This window comes from Pinus tabuliformis, chromosome J (assembly GCF_031772625.1).
Source record: "Pinus tabuliformis cultivar Carrire ecotype Pingquan chromosome J, CPIR1, whole genome shotgun sequence".
Classification (NCBI taxonomy): domain Eukaryota; kingdom Viridiplantae; phylum Streptophyta; class Pinopsida; order Pinales; family Pinaceae; genus Pinus; species Pinus tabuliformis.
This window is the reverse complement of record NC_142295.1, coordinates 1,049,320,190-1,049,339,654: the sequence shown is the minus strand read 5'-3', so window position 1 is coordinate 1,049,339,654 and position 19,465 is coordinate 1,049,320,190. Positions and strand designations below refer to the sequence as shown.

General features: G+C 41.4%; 1 protein-coding gene across 2 annotated transcripts in view; it reads right to left on the bottom strand.

The window, feature by feature from the left end:
- Positions 1-19,158, bottom strand: part of LOC149230521 (hypersensitive-induced response protein-like protein 1) — a 116,616-nt gene extending 97,458 nt beyond the window's left edge. Inside the window, exon 1 of one of the 2 annotated variants that reach the window (XM_089378979.1) lies at positions 18,906-19,158. The gene's annotated coding sequence lies outside the window, so the exon portion shown is untranslated. The remainder of the gene's footprint in view (positions 1-18,905) is intronic. The other variant, XM_089378973.1, reaches the window with a different exon arrangement.
- Positions 19,159-19,465: the final 307 nt, after the last annotated feature.

The window sequence follows — 19,465 nt, the reverse complement described above, 5'->3', positions numbered from 1 at the left end:
GGTATATTTCATATGCTTTCTCTCAGGTACAGCTACCATCCTTTGAGGGGTTGTTTGAGACTTCTTCAGCACATCAAAGAGGATGTCTAACCCCACTTGATGACTTTTTATGACTCTTGACCACTTTATGAGGATTGTTGACCTTGGGATGTATCTAGCACTAATGATGACCTTATCTTGTCCCTCGAGAGCCTAAAATACTACATTGAATCCAAGACATTGCCTAGAAGATAAATGCATCCCAAAGACCACAAGACACCCACAAGTTGGTGCCCCTAGGATGGCATTGTACCTTCTTGATGGATGTTTCCAATTTGATGATGATGATGACTTGAGATCCCTCTAGAAGGGTTAGTACATCTTTCTAGATGTTGATATCATGCCTTCGCCTTGTGATGTCACTATCATGTGGCTTGGAATGATGACATGGGCTTGGTTGATGAAGACATGTGGATGAAGAGGGTTTTGATTAATGAGTGGACACCTTGTAGATGAGGAGATGACCTTTGAGTGAGGAGCACTCCTTTGACCCATCCATGGCACATTTTAAATGGAGATATTCGCCTTTAAAGAATGACATCACCCTTGGAGGACCTTTTGCTTACATGAGTTGTCTTTGAGGAGGCTTTTGTCATGTTTCATCATTAAGATACCTATCTTTTAGGTTGGCTTGTGACCTACTTGTAATCACTTAATTTACTATTTTTGGGATTTAATTAATTATTGGAGCAAATCAACCTGTTTGCCTCATATATATAGAGGGAAATTGATTTAGGTCAAGGTTGCTTGGGAGTGGGAGCATGGAGCAGGACTAGGAGCAAAAGCGAGGAGCAACATTTTCAAAAGCTCCCAATTCGGGAGCGAATTTTTATATAATATATATTTTTATATATTTGGATGCATATATGTCAACAAAAGCATGTAGAATGATGAATTAGATATAAAAAAGCACAAAAACATGGATTGGACTATACAACATCAATTATCTAGAAGTTATACTCTTCATCAACCACGTCCACAAGTTAGTAACATACAACATATTAAATCTCATGATTCATCAATCTTAAAGTTTCAAGCTTTCAAAATCCGATATATAACATTTATCATCATTGATCACTAGAGTGGTAACTTGTATTTGTAACCATTATCGTTACCAAGTAACCAAACGATAACAAAGAATATTTAACATGAAATGTAGTGTTTCAACTTTCAACTTTCAAGAAGCATCATATTCATAATTCATTACCAATGAGTTATAATTGCCAACTTCAAACTTCAAACTTAAATTGTCAAATATTGTTTACAAAAAATATCATAATAAATATGAAAGAGTCAATAGTTATAAAAACTAATAGAAAACACAAGTAAATCCATTATCTACTGCTCCCTACGGCCCTTGCCACGAGAAATGGCTAATTTCTGAGAAAGCCATGGTTGTCTACTGGGAGTCTCCTCCCGCATAGTCGGACGACTAGAACCAGAAGGCACATGACCTCCACGTGAGGATGTAGATGGAGGTGGCGGCAATAAAGGCAAAGATTATGGAACTTGAGCATTGTTACTAGATGATGGGGGTGGCATGGTTGTTGTTGCTTCATCATCATCTTTCAAAAATTTTGTTTCTAATTCTTCTAGATGTAGAGTGCCATCCTCCAAATTATCTTCCTCTGGGTTGTTGTCCCAAGTTGTATATGATGTATCATCACGAGCCTGCTCACAATAATGACTCAACAACCTCAAGTTGTAGTGCACATAAACTAAGCTTTCTGCCTAGTTTTCATTGAGTCTGTTTCTTCTCACATTATGGATGAAACTATAGGTGCTAAAAAACCTCTCTGCAGAAGAAGTATTTACAACCTATGAAAGAACTTTTTTGCCAATTTTGGCAAAATTCCTTGGCCGCCATACGCGTCCCACCATGTGATAGCATCAAATCTGTCCTTATCTTCCATTGCTTGCAAAGAACCAAACACTCCATTGTTGGTGAAGTATCTGCCTAATTCAAGACGCAATCAGCACACTCCTCCCTGTAAGGGACCACCTTGTCTGATGATGTCATATACCCATTTTGTACCTCTAGATCTGTATGGGTTTGGCCCTAGCCCCACCCCCAGGTGCAGGTTTTCCCAACCAAGATGGATAGTATTTTGGCGTAAGCATATACACCAAGGCATGTAGTGGAACATTAATTTTAAACCACCATGTACACAAAATTGTGAATAATATCATACAAGTTGGGATCTTTTTGTTTAACAATATCTTTTATTTGCCCCAACATGTTATCCATCTTCTCATACACCTCCCCAATCACTGGTGCATATGTATCTGCAAAACGAATCATGTTATAAATGGGCTTGGTGTATTGCAAAACTTCCCTCACACGTGCCCAAAACAGACCATCAAGAGCGGTCTCCTCCACCTCTTCAAAACCTTGCATGTTGTAATGTCCCAAATGTAGAAAATTTGGAACAGATAGTGATATACAAAAGCAAATGTGATTCATACATAGAAAAATTAAACGAACAACAAATGCTCAATACACAATAGAAATGTGAACCAGCTGAGCCATTTTATTAATGGAGTGGAGCAAGTACAATAGTGCGGAAAATGCACCTGGGCTTGCCTCAAGGGCAAGCTTGACAAAACTCAAGTGTCAAACGGTAATCCCAATGCTGGAAAGAACTTCTCCTCTAATGCTCTGCGCTGTCTCCCAGTGACTACAACTGCTAACTAGAAAGGAGCTGCAAGAAAGGCTGCCTCTGGTGCTCAGAGAGTGATGAAACTTCAGCCACAAACTCCTTGGCCAAAACCCACAAAAACCTAGAAATGGCTTGGCCCGATTATGACCTCCCAAAATCGAACCCCAAAGGCACTGTGCAATCCCCAGCAATTATGCACTGTCTGTTGCAGAGATACAGCTGAAAACCTCACTTTCAGTACTCATAAAATTTCGAAACTTTATATCTGGGATCCTTGTCAAAAACCCAGAAAAAAACCTAGAATTGGTTTGGCCAGATTTTGACCTCCCAAATTCGACCTCTTCTATGGCCCACGCCCTCCAAACAGCTCCAAAAATACGGCCTGCAAGGAATGACCACAAAGTCCTCCTCAAGTCCTCCTCTAAGCTCTGACATGGAAGCAAACACTACAAATATCTGACCTAACCTCCACGGAAAAGCTCAGCCTCAAGCACTGATACTCTACCCACCAAATGAGCTCCCACACATTGCCTCTACGCTAGCCCAGGTTGTGCGAAAGTCACATTGTCAAGCCAGAAGCTCAATCAGATCCCAAACTCTCTCAAATGCTGACAATCCTCCCTAGCCTCCTCTCCAAAAAATCTCACATCAGATCTCCACTGCTAAGCACCACCAATGAACTCGGCCTCCTCTCCAGTGTGCCCTCCAATAATACACACAACCTGGAAGGAAATGCCACTGCTAGGAATCACAATGTGATCCTCCTCCTGAAGAAATGAAGAAAACCTTCCTAGGGTGGCACTCGAAGTCCCCCAAAGAAAGGGTGAGCTCTTCGCTTGAAGAACTCGTGCTAAACAACCAGTGACTCAGCTAAGTAGCTCAAGCAACCAAAGAGAAATCGATATACTCCAATAAGATGAATGAAATGAGGAGAGCTACCTTCCTTATATAGATTTCGTGGAGCACTTTTCCCTCCAATTTTACCTCCATCGTGGGCCCTCACTTAACCACCTACATGCAAAACTTAACCACCTTCATGCAAACCGAACTAGGAAGTGTGTCTTTCCCTAGTGTGGGTGGCCCCCATGTGTAATTTAACCACAACAAAATAACTTCTCCTAAGTCTAATCTCCTAATAAAAATCGAATGGGCCCCATCACCTCCAAAATCGGCCCCAAAATATAGAAATTAATCATGTTCCAAAATAATTTAGGAAGGGACATTACAGTCCTCCCCTCCCAAATGTTGCTTGTCCCCAAGCAACTTCAGTGTTGGATGCTCAAGTATGTGCTCGCCCTCCCAAGTAGCATCCTCATCACTGCAAGCTCCTCCAATGCACCAAAAATTTGCTTGTCCTCAAGAAATGTCTAACCAAGCATCCTCTCTAACTGTTGCTCCCCACTATCACTGCAAAATGTGCCAGGGTCGCATATGTGCCACTGGATCGTACCTGACCTCTGCATTGTCCTGATATGAAAGAATCCTTCAGTACTAAGATCCCAAGCCATCTTGTCCAACATGAAGCTCCTCTCGCTCCACTTATTATCTTGCCCGGTGCAAGTACTAGAAGTCCCCTGCTCCATCAGTGACTCGCTAAAGCCCAATGGAAGATTTGTATGATCTCCTCCTGTAGTAGCCAGCACATCCCTACAGGTTATTGAGTTGTGGAAGGTTGTGATGCCCCAGCTCCCTGCTAGTCCCAGAGTGGTGCCACCATGCTGATGCTGCACTGCTCTGACTATGACATACTCCCCATCTTGCGCAGACAGTATCCTCCCCTCCTAAGGCCTAGTGGCAAAAAATCTATGAGAGTTAAGCTCATCCTGCTCGGGCATCTCCATGATGCCAATTTCTACCCCTCCACTACCAATCTCCACTCTGAGCCATAAAAGGAAAAGTTTGCCTCGCCATGCAGTGGAGGTTTCAGTAATCCCCCATGTTTCAAACCCAAAGTGAACTGGATCATCCTCTACCATGACCCTACTCGTCACAAAGTGGAGTGATCTGGCCGCCAACTGGATCCCCAGATTCCCCAAACATAAAGCTCATAACTCCCACTCCTCACAGGATGTCACTGCGTAACATTGTTACCAGCTACAACCCATCTGGCCCTCATCTCTGATCCCTGTATGTATTCCCTGGGTGGAACCGGAGTATAAGGAGTAGGTCTCATGCTTGTGAACCTGCCCTGCTCTTGCCGAACCACGCAGTGAAATCCACTATCCCAACTCCTGATGATACACCTCGACACTGCTCGGAGTCTGGGTACCCTCCTGTAGACAAAGTCTACCATCCATCGTCCCTCAAGAGGGAGCTCAGGGGTGGAATATATGCTACCTCGGCTACCAACCATGCCATCCCTAAGTTTGTATCCGACAACTCATGCTCCTACCAAGGGTCTCAACTGAAGAGTCTCCTCCCAAGTAATAGCACGCGGTGTCATATCCAACTGTCTAGGGTGAGCCTCCCATACCCTGCTACCTAAAGGGAGAGTGTCAAGGGGAAACAACCAAACACTCTGTGACCGCCAACATCTGTTATTTTTGCTTTTTCGTGATCAAGTCCCACGGTTCTAGCTTTGTCATATCCAGGCTCTTGTATCCTTTGGGGGCATCATTAATGGTGGAAAGCATTTCATGCCAATAAGGTGAGCGAAGAACATTAAATGGTATCCCACATGCATAAAGAAACTGCTAAATTTTTGCATCCATATCATTCCTACACCCTTCGTCAAGGAAATCTAATATGGTTCTACGCCTTAAAGGGATGTGTGTTCCTATGCCTCCATATCCACCGCCATGGGAGGATGTTGATGGAGTTCTTAGTCTATGTGATTGTGGGCTACTGGTGTCATGTTCAAAGTCACCCTTTGATCTTTTAGATTTGTATTAGGCTTCCTCCTCTTCCCTTATGTATTTGGCTCTTTGATGTTGTGACACACTTCCACTAGTTTTGATTCTTATTTGTTTATTTGAATCCCATGGCATTTTCCCACGGAGATGCCTTCTAGCACGGGTGTATGAACCTGTGTAAGTGTTTTTGCAATGGAGGCATGTAAATTTAGTGGTTCCACCCCCCTTCCCTCCTGGAGGCCTAGAAACATATTTCCACGATGGGGTTTGGTCTGGTTTGGTTTTTGTGCCCTCATCATCTCCACTCTAATTATCCTCCTCCTCCTCTCTAGGGTTTTCAAATCCACCACTACCCACTTCTTCATCCTCTTCATCACTCCTCCTCCTTCTGCTCCCCAACACCATCATAGCAAAAAAGGAACCAACATCAAGAGAATGTCAAGCCATATAGCCATGATGTTTGAAGTTTCAAACTTTGGTGTAGTTATAGTTTCTTTCCTGCAACAAAATGGAGGAATGGGAATGGGAAAGATAGAAGATAACATTTTCATTTAACATTGAACATATAAAAACACAAATGCTAGATTAGAGTCTAGATCCTGCCTCTTTGGCCTTCAATCCTAGGCTCCAATCTCCCTTGAAAGCTCCTTAAGCTCCCAAGCAACCCTCTCAATCTTCCTCCTCAACTCAAGCTCCAATTCCAAAAGCCCTCTCTTGGTCTCACAATATGCAAATGGTGAATTATGGGAAAGGAGGGCCTTTTATTTCGTTTCGCCCCTCCCCTCCCTCCAAAAACTTGTCGCGCGGCCGCAAATTTTTCGCCCACAAGGAAGCAATTTTTTTAAGGCGGGAGCAATCGCTCCCCGACTGCTCCCACCTAAAAAAATTCGCTCCCAAAAAAACAGTGAGTGAATTTTTTTAAGGGATCGCGCTTCAAGAGTGGATTCGAGGGGAGGATGCTCCCCTGCAACCCTGATTTAGGTTGACTCATTGTCACACACACACACATTTAATCCTTAAGAGAAAATGCACACTTGTTATTTTTTCTCTTGGGCACAATGGAGCATTGATGTAGAGAATTGTCTTAGGGAGGATATTATGCTTGAAGTGATTTTCTTTTGGATTGACGAAGTGATTCTCTAGTGATTTATGCAACTTTATTGTGTGTAATCTTTTTCCATTTTGCAAATGTCGTAGAATTAGGGTTTCATTGAATTTTTCATATTAATGTATTGAAACTTTTATGGCTTTAACATCTCCTTAGCAAAATTATCACCAAGTATCCATCAAGGAAACTTAGTATAAAACTCCTTGACCTTAAATCTCCAATTTCTTGAAAATCACGAGGGTTTTGATGAAGAGATTGTTTCTCTCGTAACTTGCTCCAACCAAGTCATCTACCATTGACCTCACCCTTTGACTCCATATGCCCAAGATTGATAGAAGAACTAGTTGATTTAGTATGTCAATCTTTTACAAAAATTAAAACCCTAAATGTTCTTTGTTTACTTTTTTAGGGTAAATTAGGGTTAGATTACAACAAAATCTGCATTAAATAGCATAAAATATCTTGGATATCATATTCCTAGGGTTAGGCTTTGTATCTATTAAATTGAAAAAGCAAAATATCAATTTATATGTGATTTTCAATCAGCTTTTTAAGCTAACGTCTAGAGTTTTATAGTTTTTTTATGCAGTTTGAGTCATTGAAGGATTGTTGCAACGTTTTTCCTTTGTTTACTCATTCAATAGCCTTGCTTATTTATCGTTTATCATTAATTATAGGTTGTTTTGATTATTATTGTCATAAATTTTGTTTGTGCTTAACAAAAACCCTAATTTATAACAACAATCATGAATTTCAATGTAACGTGTGTTTGGGATCTATTTGAGCCTCTCTGGGACTATCCAAGCCCTCTAGATGTAGCCATAGGTCCTTTGAACTCATTACATCATTTCACCCAAACACCTATTTCATTGAATATTATCCTTGGGTTTTTATTTAGCAGAATCCTTAGAGGGTATTTAGCCTAGGAATTCTTGGGCTACCTAATCTACAATATCTATTGGGGGAAGTCTCCCTTGTGGGGATAATATCCATCTAGGGAACAACTACTAAGGTGACGATGGTGGCTAACCCCATTATTACCCTTTACCTAGACTATTTAGTGAGGCTTTGCATTTAAAGTACTAGATTTTGTGGTAACACACGTAATCAACAATTACATTATTTATTAAAAAGTATTGTCAATTCAAACAGAATATCTAAATGGTAATCAAATACACAGACTCTAAACATATGGTAAAAAATGGGGTGAGTTAATAAGATCATCAATTCAACTAATTTATTTTAAACTGGCTGACGCTCTGCAACAGTTGCGCACGTTCCTGCTGAGGTTGTGCTGTAGGCCGTGGCCGCCTTGCCCTGGCTAGGGCTTCCAAGATCGCTTGACATGGAGGCGCTGGGTACTCCTCAGGGGCCTCCCATCTCTCCCCCTCCGCCTTCTGCCGCTGATGCATTCAAAACCCTGCTGGCTTCCTTGCCCAAGAAGAAGAAAGTGGAAACTGCAAAGTTCGTGAAGAAGCTGGACGACATTCCTGAGATCGCCCTCCCGCCAGAAGGGCCAATCCAAGTTGCCCTGTCTCTTGCAGATCGTGCCCTTGTTGGCCAGTTCACAGGACTCTGGCCTTCCCCGAAATCCACAGAGAACTGGGTCGCCAAGAACTGGGCACCCTTGATAAAAGACAAAGTAACCTCATACTTTCTCGGGAGAGGCTACTTTTTGTTTGAGTTCACTGCAAAAGAGGACAAGGATCTGATTTTCCAGAATGGACCTTACTTCATGGGCCCTCAAGGACTGTATTTGAATAAATGGATGCCAGACTTCGATCCGGCAGTGGATGTGCCTACAGCGGTCCCGGTGTGGGTGAGACTCCCCAACCTTCCAGTGCACTGTTGGAATTGGGATTCTCTGAAGCACATAGGCAATACCCTAGGCAAATTTATAGACAAGGCTAATAACAAAGATCAATATGACTGCGCCAGAATTTGCATGGAGGTAGATCTAGATATCGAACTACCGGAAGCCATCAAAATAATCGTAGGCCCCTGGACTCATGTGCAGAAACTTGATTATGAGCAGCTGCCCTTCAAATGCCGGAAGTGCCATGTCTATGGCCATTTTGCCAGAGACTGTTCGTCCAACGGTGTGGAAGAAAAAGGGAAAGAAGAGGGCTGGAATCAGGTAAAGCGCACCAAAACCTCTCACAAGAAGACTGCAAATGCAAATGCTAAAGCTCCACAGATGGGTCCTGCTCAGAAACCATCCACGGAAGGTCAAGGGAACAAATTCGAGCTTCTTGGATCTGAAATCATGATCTCCCAAGAGGTAGAGATCCCAAAGGAAATTTCTCCATCCAAAGCTTCCCCCTCCATCAAAAGTGGAAGTGCAGCAGAGAGATCCAAAGGGAAGATCTCAGAAGAGGAGGAGGAAACCCAAGAATCTGAGGAATCAGAAGAAGAAGGAGAAATAGGAGACTCTCAATCTTCTCCCAGAAGATCCACAAGAGGACGCAAGTCTGCAAGGGAAAAAAGAGAACAAGAAACCTACAAGGACAAGCTTCAGGGCAGCCAGCCAACTCTAGAGAAGCTATTGGCAAAAACCCCGAAGATGACGAGGAACCAATCTCAGGGCTCCAAGGGAGCTCACCACAACAAAAATAAATGATGAAGATAGTCTCCTGGAATTGTAGGGGAATGGGCACTACAGCCAAGGAAGAAGCAATGAAAAGTTTAATAAGATTGGAAGCCCCGGATATCCTCCTCATCCAGGAGACCAAAATGGAGGACGCAGCTTTCCTCCAAGCAAGTAAAAAATTTTGGAATAAAAGCGGAGCGCAAGCAATTTCTGCCCGTGGAGCCTCGGGAGGGCTTGGGTTGCTCTGGAATCCTAATAAGTTCTCATTAATCTCTGAGTCTCTGAATACCCATTGGATTTTCTTAAAAATGCAGCATTTAGAAACTAAGGAGTTCATTTGTCTATTCAATGTGTATGCTCCTAACAATGCAGGTGAGAAAAAAAATTGTTGGGACTCCATAAAAAGTCTGGCAGATCTAGAGAACCTGGAAAATATCATCATAGCCGGAGATCTCAACCTCACCCTCCTCTCATCAGAAAAAAGAGGAGGCAGCATTGTAAGGGATCCGGCAAGAGAATGGGCGGAGGACCTCATGCAGGACTGGGACCTGCTAGACATCAAGCCGGTTACTGGTAAGTTTACTTGGTCAAATAAGAGAGTTGGTCCTGGACATATAGCGGCAAGACTTGATAGATTTTTTGTTCAAAGCTCCTTCCTGCTTCTTGGGCTAGAGGCTAGAATGCACATTCTTCATAGCAGTGTATCAGATCACAAGCCCGTTAGCCTTGAGCTGCTGGCTCCCAAGGACCTGGGGCCTATCCCTTTCAGATTCAGTTCACTATGGACCAAAGAGGCAGACTTCATGCAAAAGGTCAGAGATTGCTGGAAAGACCCAGTCAAGGGTTCCCCTTTTTTTGTTTGGGAGGAAAAACTTAGAAGAGTAAAAGCAATGTTGAAAAACTGGGTTAAGACCTTGCCCAATCCTGCTGCTGAAAGGAAAAAAATTCAAAACGCCCTAGAAACGCAACATCTCCATCTAGAAGCAGCTGAAATCACCAAAGAAGAGTTGGACAAGGAGTCGCAACTACAGCAGAAATTTCATAAGGCTTGTTTGGCTGAAGAAGAATTCTGGAGGCTCAAATCTAGGAGTCTATGGCTCAAAGCAAGCGATAGAAACTCCTCATTTTTCCATAAGCAAGCTCAAGCCAGGAAATGCCGTAACTCCATCTCTGAAATCAAAGAAGAAAACTACACCTTAAAGGATTTTGCCAGCATCAAAAAGGCAGCTTCCAAACATTTTAAGAAGATGTATAGTGAAGACATGGAGGCTGGCCAAAGCTCTAATCTTCTGGATGTTGTTCCCTGCCTTATCACTTCTAGAATGAATCAGCTACTTGAAAGCAAAATCAACAAAAATGAAGTCAGGGATGCCCTTTTTGCAATGGATCCCGACAAAGCCCCGGGACCGGACGGTTTTACAGCTAGATTTCTCCAGACCTATTGGCAGATTGTGGAGAAGGAGTTTCTTAAAATGATTCAGAAGTCCCAAGATTGTCAGAAAATTGGAGGTTGCACAAATTCAGCTTTTCTCGCCCTCATCCCTAAGGAAAAAGGAGCAAACTCATTCAATAGATTCCGCCCAATTTCCTTATGTAACATTGGATACAAAGTGATAACCAAGGTGATAGCGAACAGGTTGAGAAATATCCTCCCCAAAATCATCCCGGAGAATCAAGGAGGATTTATTCATGGCAGACAGCTTGTGGATAACTTCATCCTGGTCCAAGAGGCGATCCATTCCAGTTTTCATCGAAAAGAAAAAGGTATGGTCATTAAACTAGATCTAGCAAATGCATTTGATCGTGTAAGGCATAGCTTTTTGATGGATGTTCTGCACAAGTTGGGTTTTGGTCAAAATTTTATCAACTGGATCCGAGCATGTATCTCGGAGCCCTAGATTGCTCCCTTGGTGAATGGTAGGGCTGCTGAATTCTTCAAAGCCTCTAGAGGGCTGAGGCAGGGGTGTCCCCTCTCACCCCTCCTCTTCGTGTTGCAGGCTTCTGTCCTCAGCTTTTATTTAGATAAGAAACAGCAAGATCAAGAAATAGCTAGCATGTGCATAGCAAGAGGGGTAAAGAACATCAATCACGCCCTTTTCGCGGACGATACCTTGTTGTTGGGGGCTGCAACTCCACTTTCAGCAGTCAGATTTAAAGAAGTGCTGGAAGATTACTGTGAAGTCTCGGGCAGCGAATTAAATAAGGGCAAATGTCATATCTACTGCTGGAATATCTCTGCTTCATCCGCAAACTCCATTGCCAGATGTCTAGGTTTTGCAGCCTCTTCAAATTGGACCTCTTTTAAATACCTTGGACTTCCCATCTTCCATAAGAGGGCCTTGAGCAAAGACTGGAATCCTCAGATAGAGAAATTCAAATAAAAAATGCAGGCCTGGGGATCCTCTTGGCTCAACATTGCTGGCAAAGCAGTGCTTATCAAAGCAGTACTTAGTAGCCTACCTTTATTCCAATTCTCTGTTCTCTTGGCACCTGTGGGAATCCTCAAGAAGATGGAGGAGTGGAAAGGAGGCAAGCAAAACGAAAAGAGGATCCCTCTAGTCAACTGGGGAATTGTCACCAGACCGCTTCAAGAGGGAGGGCTGAATTTCAAAGATCTCTGTGCACAAAACTTAGCCATGGGAGCAAAATTGATTTGGAAAATCATAGCTCCCAAACCAGGTTGGGTACACTTAGCACTGTGGAAAAAATACTTCAGAGGACAGAGACTCCGATGCTTGGATCAGCCCAAATCCCATCTCAGAACCCCATTCAACATGCTCTGCAACAAAGCTGGCCCTCTGATAAGAACGCACTCCTTCTAGATACCTGGAAATGGTAAATCTATCAACCTGTGGGACGACAGCATAATGAACAGGCCCCCGCTGGCAGAATCGAACTCCATGACCGAGCTGAAGAGTTGGATGACGGACGCAAATATCAAAACGTTGTGGGATTTTTCGAATTGGAGCGGTGACTGCTAGGCTGGTTGGAAGCAGCTCCCGGTTCCACCCGCACTGCAAATCGACTTTGCTGCGTTCCTAAAAATTATGCATGGGCTGGCTCCTTCCCACGCTCGGAGGAAAGACGTGCGTGGCTGGGGTCCGAAACGGGATGGTTACACGGTGGCTCTGGGCTACGCCAAGTGCATGGAACGACCTCACGTCCCTCCCAACCCAGCACCTTGGTTTGGCATCTGGAATTTTCCCTCTATTCCAAAAATCGACCATTTCTGTTGGCTGCTCTGCCACCAAAAAATCCTTACAGATGACAGGTTACAGAAAAGGGGCTTTTTCGGGCCTTCAAGATGCACGTTATGCAAGGAAAGCCCAGAATCCGCCCTTCATCTCACGCTAGAGTGCAAATTCGCAGGCCTTATCTGGCAAGAGCTTCTTGGATCATGGAATTTTAAGTTCACCTTCCCCTGTTCTGTCCCGGACCTGTTTGCTGGATGGCTGGCCAGATACCCAGGCCCAAATCCAAAAAACAAAATCATCAAAGCAGCATGGACTGCTCTGCCTAAACTCATCAGCTGGCAAATCTGGTTAGAGAGGAATAGAAGGATATTCAGAAATAAAGAACAGGACTTCAGACTTGTTGCAAATACAGTGAAATGCCAGTTAATTGAGTGGCTGAGAGACAAAAGGGATGATACAAATCTATGTCAGCAAGATATTGAGTTTGGAGCTGCACTCAATCTCCAATTCCAAAAATCGACCATCATACCTATCTCTCTCAAAGATTGGCAAATCAGGAAAAATGAAGAAGAATTTCAATCCTGGATTTCCAAGCAAACACTTCCTTCTCTCTTCTTTGACAGGGCAGCCAAGGGAAACCCAGGAATCGCTGGCGCAGGAGGGCTCATTATAAACTCAGAAGAAACCTCTATCCACAGATATGCTTGGGGACTGGGTCACTCCTCAAGCATGCAAGCTGAAGCATTGGCCCTTCTTCAAGGGATCAAACTACTCAAAGAGTTGGGCCACAAGGAGGCAAATGTCTTTGGTGATTCGCAGGTCATCATCAAAGCAATGGCAACCAACACTAATCCAGCAGATCTGCGGCTTGCAAGGACGATTACAAGGATCAAAGACATGACAAAGCCCCTGAATTTGAAATTCTTTCATGTTCTGAGAGCAAACAACAAAGAGGCAGACATAGAGGCAAACAAGGCAGTCCAGCTAGCTGCTGGGACTATTCTCAGAGACAAAGAAATCTCATGGGATCCAATCCCCTAATCTTCCATGTTTTACTGCATTTTATTGAAACAGTTTGTATGCATTCACAAGCTCGGGAAAGCAGCAGCAATAGTTCACATTATAAAATGTAAAAAGAGGCGACTCATAAGCGTATGTGCTATGTCCCTCTTGTTGGAGAGGCGCTCAGAAATCAGCTTCACTATCTGTAACCTGAATTGTGGCTTTTTTCCAAATATCTAATGAAATCTCATAACCATTTCTGTAAAAAATAAAATAAGATCATCAATTCATTTTATTGTGAACATTATTTCTTTCAAGTAGTCTAAACACACGAGGATGGAAACTTGACATCTTTTGCTTAAAATCTATTGGAAATCACTTCAGATTGATGGAATCACAGAGGTAAGATGTTGACATTACACAATCTGTTTGCAAAAATGGTATTTGAGAGTGTTGAATCTGTTATACATTAAAAGCCAATAGTTTTAACATGGAATCCAACAAGAATAATTTTGGATTAACAGAATTACAAAGATAAGATGTTATCATTGCACAACACAGTTGCACTAGAGGCATTTAAAGTTGTTGAATCCATTTTATACATTAAAAACACAACTTCATCTACCCACAATTGCAATTTCATCAAAGATTGGATAGTTGAATTCTAGTGATGGCAAACCGGAAAAGGACAAAATGTTTAGCCACCTTCTATTTTTGGCAAGGCAAAGTTCCATCCAACTACACTTATTTTAAGTCTTAAAATAAACCAAAACCCTTAAAGACAAAGTTTCATGATCAAAATTCCCATCAATCATGTCGAACTGTAACTTCAAACAAAATTCTTGCCAAATTTGAAAAATAATTTCTGCCCAAAGAAGTTGAATACTTACTAAAAAAAAATGTAATAGTCAAACAGATTGACTCTACCTTATGTGTAGAAGTTTTCTTATGAGTTGAAGTTTCTCTAATTGTGCCACTGCAATCAAAAGTGACTACAAGCGCACATGGGGGCCAAGCGATAGCTATGATCCAAAACCAGCCAATTTTCGATTGATCTTGGTAAAATTTGGGTGGAAATCATGTGTTAGTCGTAGCTCTATGTAGAGTTGTCTGATGTTGCAGCAAATTTCCCTCTAATTGCCGATATTCGAGGAGATAGTGTCAAAGTTCATATTAATCCAAAACTCTGATTGAATGTTGGTCGATTTAGGCGAGTCAAATCAGAATTGGCAAATTCCAGAAAGACAGTGTTCCCCATGCACAAATTTTAAATCATGGTAAAACTCTACTAATACATAAAATTTCTATCAAACAAACACTTATAAGATTTGTGATCAGCAGAAGGGTTCATATTCCACAATATTAAATTACTCTATTATATATCCATTAAACCAATTAAAGAGTTTTGAGGATTTCAACATCAACCCAAGATCTTAAAAACCTTTAAACACACCAAATCAATCGAATATGTGTAGCTTAGTTTTGAGAATTATGGTTAGAATGGATTTTTTTTAAGTTCATTTTAATAAGCCTGATTCTATAACCACACAATCAATCAAGCTATGATGTACAGAAATCCTGTTAGAATAGCTTTTTCGGTCTATTTAAAATAAATGTGATTCTATGCCCACACAGGACCAGAATAAGCTTCCTATAAAATTTTGGCTCCTAAAAAGCTAACAGAACCAAAGTTTCTCATTCAAAGCACTTTATAAGCTTTCTTTGTAAAGGAAAGTAATAATAACTTCAAAGTTACCATTTTGAGATAAGATGTTACCATTACACAATTTGATTATGATAGGGGTATTGAGGGTGTTGAATCCATTTATGCATAACCAACTATTTTAGTCTGTAATTCAGCCAGCATCATTTTAGATTGATGGAAACACAAAAATAAGATATTAAAATTACACAATCCAGTTGTGAAAAAAGATAATTTCAACAACCCAAAATTGCAATTTTTCAACAAAAATTGCTTGGCTAGATTCTAGTAATGGCAAACCAGAAAAGGTCAAAATATTTAGCCACCTCATTATTTTGACAAAGCAAATTTTTGCCCAACTGCTCTTATTTAAACAAAATTAAACAATAAAAATCAAGATTCTAGTAATATGTATCTTCTTATCCCCATAGAGGGTGTGTGGATGGGCCATCCAACCTGCCTCAAGATGACAGCACGCAAAGGCAAAAGGAAGGGCAGGTTGGCATCCACCTAGCAGCCTGCATGGTTACGTCATCGTCGGGGAAAGGGACGAACATATGGCAAGTTAATGGTCACTGATGTGACGTAGAGCTGGTGCATACAGAGTTTAGGGAAGGTACAACTGCACAAGGTTTCACACAACCAGGGAAGAAGGTTGTTCATTATGGAAGATCATGGAGTGAAATAGTTTATTAATCTTGAGAAGAGGCAAGAAAGAGATCGCCCCGTGAGAAGAGAGTGCCTCACCTTGTTTATAAATAGCTAGCCATGGCGGAAGGAAAACAAAGCAGGAGTCCTTGGTTCAACATAATTTATTCATAGAGCAAATGAGGCTAGGGGGTCTAATCCTAATAGTAAATTTCAATTGCTCCAACCTTCTCTCTTGTGTGCGAGTGTCCTCCGGTAGTGCATTCAACAATTTCAAGTTTTGTTTCTTCATGCTACCTTTCTGCAATCTCGTCTCAATTTTGAGTTTCATCATCTCTAGCTCTCAATCATATTCGAAATTTATTGGTATTTGGGTTTCTCTCCCCTCGCTAGGCTTTGTATTTGTACATGGTTTGGTCTTGTTATAGTCTATCCCCACTCCCCCTGCATCTTTCTAATCCCCACTCCCCCTGCATCTTTATAATCCCTTGCCCCTCTGGCTTTCATCCCGGCCTCCTTGCTTGTCTGTCTAATTGTCCCTTTTTGTTTGAGCCTCTCTGTGTTACATTCTTTCTTCGCCTCAAGTTCTCAAGCCTCCCTTTTGTTCTCCCTTTTCACCATCCTCCTGTCTCATTTGCTTTTGTGCTACTCTCCTTCTTCCTACCCAAACTGTTGTCTATCCCTCTCCTTGTATGGCTAAGCGTCGCTTAGCTGGCCCAACTCACCAAAGTAGGAGGGGACGCTCCGATCCCACCTCTTCATCAGAGTTCAATGTCCCTTCTATTCGGGGAACCCATGCACAATCAGCTGCCAAAGCAGCTATAGAAAGATACATGGATATCATCCTTGTGGTCGTCCAAAGAGCAATACCTGATGTGGAAGAATAAGTAAGACAATTTGGAAAGTACATTCCTGACACGCATGTGGACTAGGAAACTAGAGACTGGATCCCAGACATTGGGAACTATGCCTGAGCCAAAGCCTCCTGATACATGCAGACAGTCAACCTATATTGGCATATAAAGACTCTAACGGGAAGAGTCCTCATAGACATGGTTGATACTCCGAGTGAAATTATCATATACATGGCAGAACTCATGGAGAAAGTGAACAGAATTAATAGGAAAACCACACTCCTAACGAAAAGGGTGACAGGCATGGATCCCTCTACATCAGACTCAGATGGAGAACCTCAGCTGCTAGGCCCGGCTGATACCCCTACAGAATGAAAGCCTACAAAAAAAAACATCTCATACTAGTAATTTAATTTTCAGTATCATTACTGTGATTTACAGTCTATTTTATGTTTTCTATGTAGCACTCCTAGCAGTTTTGGCACTATCAGATCCTCAAATTATGAACGATATGAACAATTTCAAAATATTGTGTCTATGCTATTGGTCTGGTTTCCGAGTGACAGACCAATAGAAACATTTGCTAATGTATGCTCATGTTTTTAATCATAATATAAATATTCTGATTTCACAAAAACCAATATAGATGATCTTAAAACAGACCAAAACTCTTGAAGGAAAAGTTTCATGATCAAAATTCCCATCAATCATCTAGAGCTCCAACGTGAAACAGAATTCTTACTAAATTGGAAGAATAATTTCTGCCAAAAGAAGTTGAATTTATCTACTTACTCAAAAATATAATAGTCAAATATATTGGCTCTACCTTGTGAGAAGATGTTTGTTAGGTATGCCATTGCAGTTAAACGTGACAACAAGCACACACAGGAGGTGTGCACTAACTATCATCCCTAACTAACAAGTTTTTGATTGATACGGTAAAATTTGGACGGAAATGATGTGTTAGTCATAGTTCCATGAAGAACTGAAGTTTTGCAACAAATCCCTCTACAGTTGCCAAAATCCGAGGATACAAAGTGTCAGAGTTCACAATTCAGTACTATGATTGATATTTTGACAATCTGGGTGGGTCGATTCAGAATGTTCCCCGTGAACTAATCTGAGATCATGGTAAAACCCTCCCGATAACTAAACTTTCTGCCGAACTATTATCAAATTTGTGACCGACAGGAAGATTTATCTGCTACAAAATTAGCTTACTTGATTGTTGATTCTATATCCATTAAACTAATCAAAGAGTTTTAAGGGTTTCCGAACTAACCCAGCTTCTCAAAAACCTTAAATACACCAAATCAATCGAAACTAGGAATCTTTCTTTCGAGAATTCCGGTTAGAATGGCTTTTGAACCTAATTCTACAACCGCTCAATCAATCAAAATATGATGGTTATTTTGCAGAAACCCGGTTCGAGTGGCTTTTGGGGATCCAATTTCAACAACACACGGGACAACAAGAAGCTTTATAAAATTCTACCATCTGAAAAGCTAACAGAGCCGAACTTCTCAGTCGACGCACTTTGCAAGATTTCTTTCTGAACGAGATTAACAACAACTCCACGGTTGCAAACCTAAATTTATGCCGATTTTGTCACTAATTTTTGTAGCGGACAGTTCGACTCGTTCAAATAGAAAATTTTGATTCATGACTGAAAGAAAAATAGACCCACACAGATACCGAAAAAATGAGGCTACAAACTCATGCGCAGATTCCTATGCTGTGGCAAATTCCAATATATTTACCCTGAATAAGAGTCTTTATACAAAAACCCGTCAGTCAGATCGAATGTAGCATGAGCAAATTGACCAGAACAGAAAAACGTATCAAACTTAAGGAATTGGAAAAGAATCCGCGAATTCTTAATTTCTTTACCAAACATCCAAGAACACTACTGGATATTCGTCCTTAGAAATAAACCTAAATCTACGAACAAACAGAACCTACGGATTATATCAGTGTACATCAAGACCACAACGTTCAAGAAAATTTTCTACGAATGTGCGGAACAGATTGCCTTTCCCTAGAGCTTTCTTTCAGCAGATGATTCCCCAAATACTAAACACAGAAATGCTCACGCACCAACATTTGAACCAAATATTATCAAATTAATCCGAATTGGAGAAACTAAAGCTGTTACTGCAACTTAACTAAAAACAATGAATTCTGCCAATTTTCCTTCAGCAAGAACGTGTTCTTTAAACATTAAAAACATGCATAATTGAAGCAGACGAGAATTACCTGAATTGAGAGGGTTAAAAGGTAATGGCAACTGATCTCTACGCTTTTCCTTGAAACGTTGATCTCTACGCTTTGCCTTTAAAGCGAGGCGATTGTGGCATGCAATGCAAACTCAGCTTCTTCAGAAAAGTCCCCGCACCATACCAGCAGCTTCTTGGGCAGTTATTCGAATTCGCATGCCTTTGCCTTTCGAAGAGTAGTAGCTTGACTCCCATTTCCACATTGTGTTTTTCATGATGGGGTCAATCTCGTCGCAATCCAAGTCAAACAAAATGCAGTGTACTTGAACAGTAAATGCGATTCGCCCCGCCAAGGGAACTGACGAAAATCCCGTAGGAGCACAGTGTTTATTCCATGAAGCCGCGCCGATCCTTCGCGATTCTTAACGTGTATGTAAAATTTAAATATTAAATTGGAATTTTAAATATGGAAAATTAATTTTTAAATTTCATTTTTTTCAAATTCCTTTGAGATATAAGAAGTAAGCATTTATATTCTATTTTATATGGAGAGTTTTAATTAGATTTATTTTAATTTTTGATTTACTATAGGGATTAATT